We start from the raw sequence: 6,000 nt of genomic DNA on the forward strand, positions 1-6,000 counted from the left end.
CCACCCCTTAGCTTTGATAGGTCTAATGTGTTCGAAGTTTCTGGCTAATAGCATCGCCCAGTCAAGATCAAGATTTAGTATCCATGTTGGAGCAAGTTTAGATACATCATTTTTTATGTCCACTACCCCAAGGTCTCCTTCATGCTTAGGTCTAGAGCAGAAGTTCCATCTGACTTTTGCAATCAAATTTGAGCCTCCCCAAAGGAAGGACTTGCATTTGTAGATCAACTTACCAAGCCCACGCTCAGGTGCCAATAAGAGAAGTAAAAAATAGTAATCGAATAAAGGCAATGGTTGAGCATCGTTCGTCTCCCTACCAAGTTGTCCTAGCTACTCATTTCTTGCAAAGGAGCTTGAAAGTTTCTTTAGTTGGCCTATCAAACTTGCCTGCCCACCGTCTTCTTGTATACAAACTAGTTATTGAGTACTTTATGTGTTCGAGTCTTACTAGCTCATTCTTGGCAAGTCATAGCTCAATCTGATCTTGAAGATATCCACTGCATACCTATGCCTCTAATTTATCTAGTTGCTCTTCGACAACATCCATTCTCTTACTGTGCACCCTGTCTCTGAGTTTTAGGGCATGTTTTAAGACTTTCTGAGTTTCTAGCACATTCCTTATCAAAATAATTGTAGCTGATTCATCAGTGCATCTGGGGGCAGTCGAAAGCTCTTTGACTTTATGTTGCACCATTCCTAGCTTGAAAAGGATGGGGTCAGCTTTGAACCAGGAAGAGGACCTACTTCTTGATCCAAAGTCACTCATAAAACCAATAAAGGCTTGTGATTAGAAATTGCGAGGGTAGAACAAACTATACCTCTGGATTTACAATTTCTTTGGAGAAGACTCTGAGAGAGGTAGGCTCTACCCAGCCTGGCTTCGCTTCTTAAATGTCCTATATATCTATTAGACCAAGTTAGGTCCCTTGCAGAATTTAGGTCTACCAATTGTAGAGATTCTTTAAGATCTCTCCATGCCTAGAGCTTAGAACCTCTAAGAACAGTGCCTTTTCCAAGCCATCTGTCCGTTTTTATTTCTATGATATTAAAACCTCTTAAGATCACTACCTCTTCACAGAAATAGGTTAGGGACTACCAAGTTTTACCTCTATCTTGACAACTTGTGGGGGGATAAACCGAAACTGTTGTAAATTTGATTCTGTTGAGAAGGCGTGTCAAAGCAATCCACCTATTATGTGAGTCAACCACAACATCTAGCACGCTCTAAGAATAGTGAGATAGTATTCTAATGGCGCTCCCTCATCTGTGATCTTCATGAGAGGTGGCATACCAAGTTCTCCTCTTATCAATACACCTCAGTCTTGCATCTAATGTAGCTCCTATAGTTTTAACCTCTTGCAAGGCAAGAAAGGTAGGGGAAAGAGAGTTTCTTTCAGCCAAAGGGCCGAAATACCTGCCATGTTAGGGTTAGTGAGACCACAAATCTTCAGGGTTTAGGAAAGATACGGGTTTACTTACCATGTTTCTTCTACCCTTTTTTAGCCCTGGAGTTTGGGCTACTTGCATAAGTAGCAAGACCTTTAGCTATAGATAACCTCCTCTTATTGTGCACCGTAACTGTTGGTTTTCCCTTGATAACAATATCTTTATCAGCTTGAGGTGGTAGAGCTAGATCTTCTTTAGAGTCGCCAAAGCTTGTGTCAACATATCATCACTCTTGTTGACTTCCTCTTCAAAATCCTTGGCCCAGCCACCTCTCGATTCATGTTTGGAAATGAGCTGAAGGTTTTCTTCCAGTCAATGCCTCATAGGCATTCTTCATGGGAATATTAGGTACTAGAGTGGACTCAAGCTAAGTACTCTTATCACCTTTCATTTTTGCTTGGCTAGCTAGGCACTCAGGATCTTCAAGATGTTTGGGAACCCATTTCTCCCTGGGAAGTTTAGAGTTCACTTTGGGCTTGGTTTTCTTCAAAGAGCAATTTTTTATAGTGTGATCCGACGGATCACACAAGAAGCATGAATTGGGTAGGTCCTTGTAAAGAACTTTTACCTCCCTAACAACACCACCTCTATGGTTGAGGATTACTATAGTTGCTACGAGGTCTTCTGCTAAATCTAACTGAACACATATCTACAGATTGCCCTAGGATTGATAAACTGCTCATGTTCAGTGCTCACCACCTCTCCTAGGCTCCTGCAAAGTGACACGGCTTGGTTGCAAAGAGAAAAAGGTTAGTCAGGTAACTCTAGAGTCCACCCAAACTGGTAGAATAGTGGACCTAGGATTATCAGGGCTGAAGGAAGGTGACCATCTATTAAGATAAAGAGGTTGATTTACGGACTGTCCATAGCCCATGATGTAGAACTCTCGATGCAAAATCAGCCCTTTGAAATAGGAAGATAAAATACCCTTTTCTATGGAAACGAACATTGGTAGCTATTAGTCCTCTGCAAGTCTAAATGGTGTGAAACCAGCACTCAAGGAAAGCACATGGAGGACTAGGGCCATGCAGGAATCCCGACTAGTGCATGAGACTCTAGCCATTCAACAGATTCTTCAAGAAGGCCTTCATCTATTTGGGAAATACTATTTTACCTATTCCAAAAGGTGACCTCTCTTCTGAAAGCTCTCAGCTTGTATTTTGAAACTCTCGTGGAGCTTCAGGTGCTCGTTTTCTAGCCATTGGGCTATCAAGGTTCAGGGAGTCTGAGTTGCCACTGTGGGTAGTCTTGGGAGGCACCGTGCCATTCTCTTGGGCCGACTTTCCAAGGTGGGTCTAGGAACTATGCTCCTCCTCTTGTATTCTTGCTTGTTCGGGAGCTGCAAGAAAGTTGTCTTTTTTTGAAGGAAGCTGAGAAGAAGCCATGTTGAAGAGCCCCTATGTACGAGACATTGGATGCTAGAGTTTGTCGAGCATGGCTAGCAGTCGATGATTCAGAATGGAGAGACAACTTGTTTTGGGCTTGCCCAACTTACTACTTCCTCAACCTAAGATGGCAAAGGAGATTCCTCGTTCAAAGGTTCTTCCTTGGGAATCAGCAGGAGCTGACCAACTTTCTCTTCTTTGCAAGTCTCCGACATATTGATGAGGTTGTCCACTAGTGGGTGAAAGGAGGCAAGATCTATGAGGTCAAGTCCCTTGTGTTCCTTTTTGAAAGTAGAACGTAGAGCAATGAGAGGCGAGGACGCTGTCACATCATGCATGAGAAACGATGGATTCTCTCTGAGTGTCGCATGCAGAGAGTATATTGAGTGAGACAAAAAGATGGAAGGGAGTGATCTGTACTCAAGCCTAAGAGGAGGGAGAGGAAGCCTAGATTGGAAGGGACACAGGTCACCATCGCCATCCCCATCCCCATCACCATCACCATCCTCCATCACCTCCAATACAGTATTACCACCACCTTCCCTTCTCTAGTGTAGATCATGTGAGCTAGTCAAACCTCTCCTATTATTGTAATCCTGTTAAGTTACTTTTTCCCAAAAGTGGTAGTAAAAGACCCCTCCTTTCGAATGCATGTGATACACTAAAATTTTTAGAGGTGAAAACCCCAAGGATGGACAAGTGGGGAAGGCGATCATGTTGGGCAAGTCTTATGAGGGGAGGCTAGAGAGGGTACCATGTGGCAAGTGCTTCACACCATTCCTTGCATTTTTTTTTTCATTTTCTCAAACCTCATTTTTGGGATCTTTATGAATGTGACACATGTATGTATATATGTATGTATATATATATATAGAGAGAGAGACAGGTAGATAGACAAATAGACAGACACATACACATGCACACACATGCACACACACACACACACACACAAAACAATGTCAATTATATATAGTATAGATATGGGCTAACTCTTTGATAAGTTCTATAAAACATTAGCAATTGGATGCATTTGATCCATTCATATTGTTGTCTAACTTCTAATTCTTTGCTTCTCTTTCTCTTACATGCAATTCCACTTTCACATGCTCAACCATTGCATTGACAACTATATTTCTTCCACGATTACTAAATATCATCCCCCCCCTCCCTCCCCCCCTCCCTCCCTCCCTCTCTCTCTCTCTCTCTCTCTCTCTCTCTCTCTCTCTCTCTCTCTCTCTCTCTCTGTCTCTCTCTCTCTCTCTCTCTCTCTCATGAAGAGCTTGCCAACATATGCCTACTTCTTAACAATGTATGCTACAAGTTTTCAATTTTGTTAGCTTACTAACAGTTGCTCTGTGAAATAGGAGGTGTACTCTCATAATTGTAGCTTGGCAACTGTTGGCATCTATCTTAGCATCCAAAGTGATACATCAGTATTTTGGGCATTAAAAGTCTATGCCTATAGCTCTTTTCTAACACTAAAACTATCTTTGGAGTGCTTTAAAAAACTTGTGTATGCTAGTTTTCAGTGGCACCTTGGTGGGTTGCAGTATTAGCTTCATGAATGAGGTAGGTCTTTCTTCATATTGTCCAACCTATATCAAATACTTGTTTTAAACTCTAATGTGGGGTAATGTTGCATAATATATTATCCCTTTGAATCGATCCAAAATAGTGGCGCCAAGGTTATGAGTCCAATTAGGTGGGGATTCTAGGATGAATGAACAGATTAGGATAGGCAATGTTGTAAATTATTTGGGTGCACAAATTCTTTCATGGATTTGCCATCCCTCTCTTGGTCTCGTCATTTTTGCAACAATTGTCCTCATGATGGGTGGACTACTTCTACTTAAATCATGGATGTTTGATAGAGTAATAAAGATAACACAAGAAGCAAATAATTGCTTATGTAAGTTCAAAGGTAGAGATTGAGTTTGAAGGTTTGTTAGACAATTGCCCAATAGCTAGGAGGTCCTTTTAAATGCTCAGTTTGATGAGTCTAGCAAAGCTCATGAACTCATTATTGAATGTGAGATCAGTCCACCCAAGAATTCCTATTTGCCCATAAATATCAACAAGCGGGATGTTTCAGGGCAATCATACCATATTCATTGATGGAATCATAGTAAAACTCTTCGACTAGAATGTGTATAGCATTTGGCAATGCCATATTCATTTGTTAGGCAGGCATTGTGTGGAAGAAAGGCCTCAACCTTGAGGGTTTTGACTGCACTAAATCTACAAAAGCCCCAAATTTTGTCTCCAAGATTGCAAGCAAAACCAAAAAGCCCCAAATTTTTGGAGCAGATTTTGCAACCTGATTGCAATATCTGCAACAAACAAAATGCCCCAAATGTTCTTCCAAAATATTTGCCAAACAATGGTTGGCTGCACCTGCAAGATCCACTTACAAGAGGTCTAGTGCCAAACCGAGCTGCAGATTTGGTCATATAGTTGTACGGTGGATGTACGGTAAACTGAAGTCCCCATACACAGGTACGATGCATGTACGGTAGTACGACGTGATGAACTACAATTGTACGGGCGGTACCACATGCAAGTCAGACTTGTACGGTGCTTGTACGATGAATGTAGTCAGAGCGTACCGACGCTTGTACGACGAATGCAGAGTACGAAGCTAGTAGCATATAGATGTATGGCACTGTCAACGTAGGGTTGTACAGCCAACAAGGGTGCAGATTGTATGGATTGTATGGTCGACGAGCATGCACGTTGTGCGACAAGGTGCAGGTGGTACGGGTTTGATGTACGGATGAGCAGTAGTAGTAGTAGGAGCACGAGCAACAGGCACGAACGTTAGGAGCTTGGGCTGGGGCTGAGAGCATGTCTACAATGAAGCCAACTAGAGCTCACGGTCCCATATATGCCCTAGAATTAGAAAGCTATGTGGTCATGCTACATGCATGCAAGAGTAAGGAGGAGATGCAATTGATGAGATTATCCATGATATGAATCCTATCATAGGGACACTATTCACCTCCATTCTTTGATGTTGATTATTACATCTAGTCTATATTGCTATCAAATTTTTGTTTTTTAAGGAGTGTTTCATGGCATGATGGGGCATGATTCCCTCCATTCTTTGATGTTGTTGATTATATAGTATGCACTACGATCATGAGAGACTTTAGGAAGATTTTGTTTTTTA

Source organism: Dipteris shenzhenensis, chromosome 19 (assembly GCF_047967505.1).
Source record: "Dipteris shenzhenensis isolate YYH24624 ecotype China chromosome 19, Dip_SZ_1.0, whole genome shotgun sequence".
Classification (NCBI taxonomy): Eukaryota; Viridiplantae; Streptophyta; class Polypodiopsida; order Gleicheniales; family Dipteridaceae; genus Dipteris; species Dipteris shenzhenensis.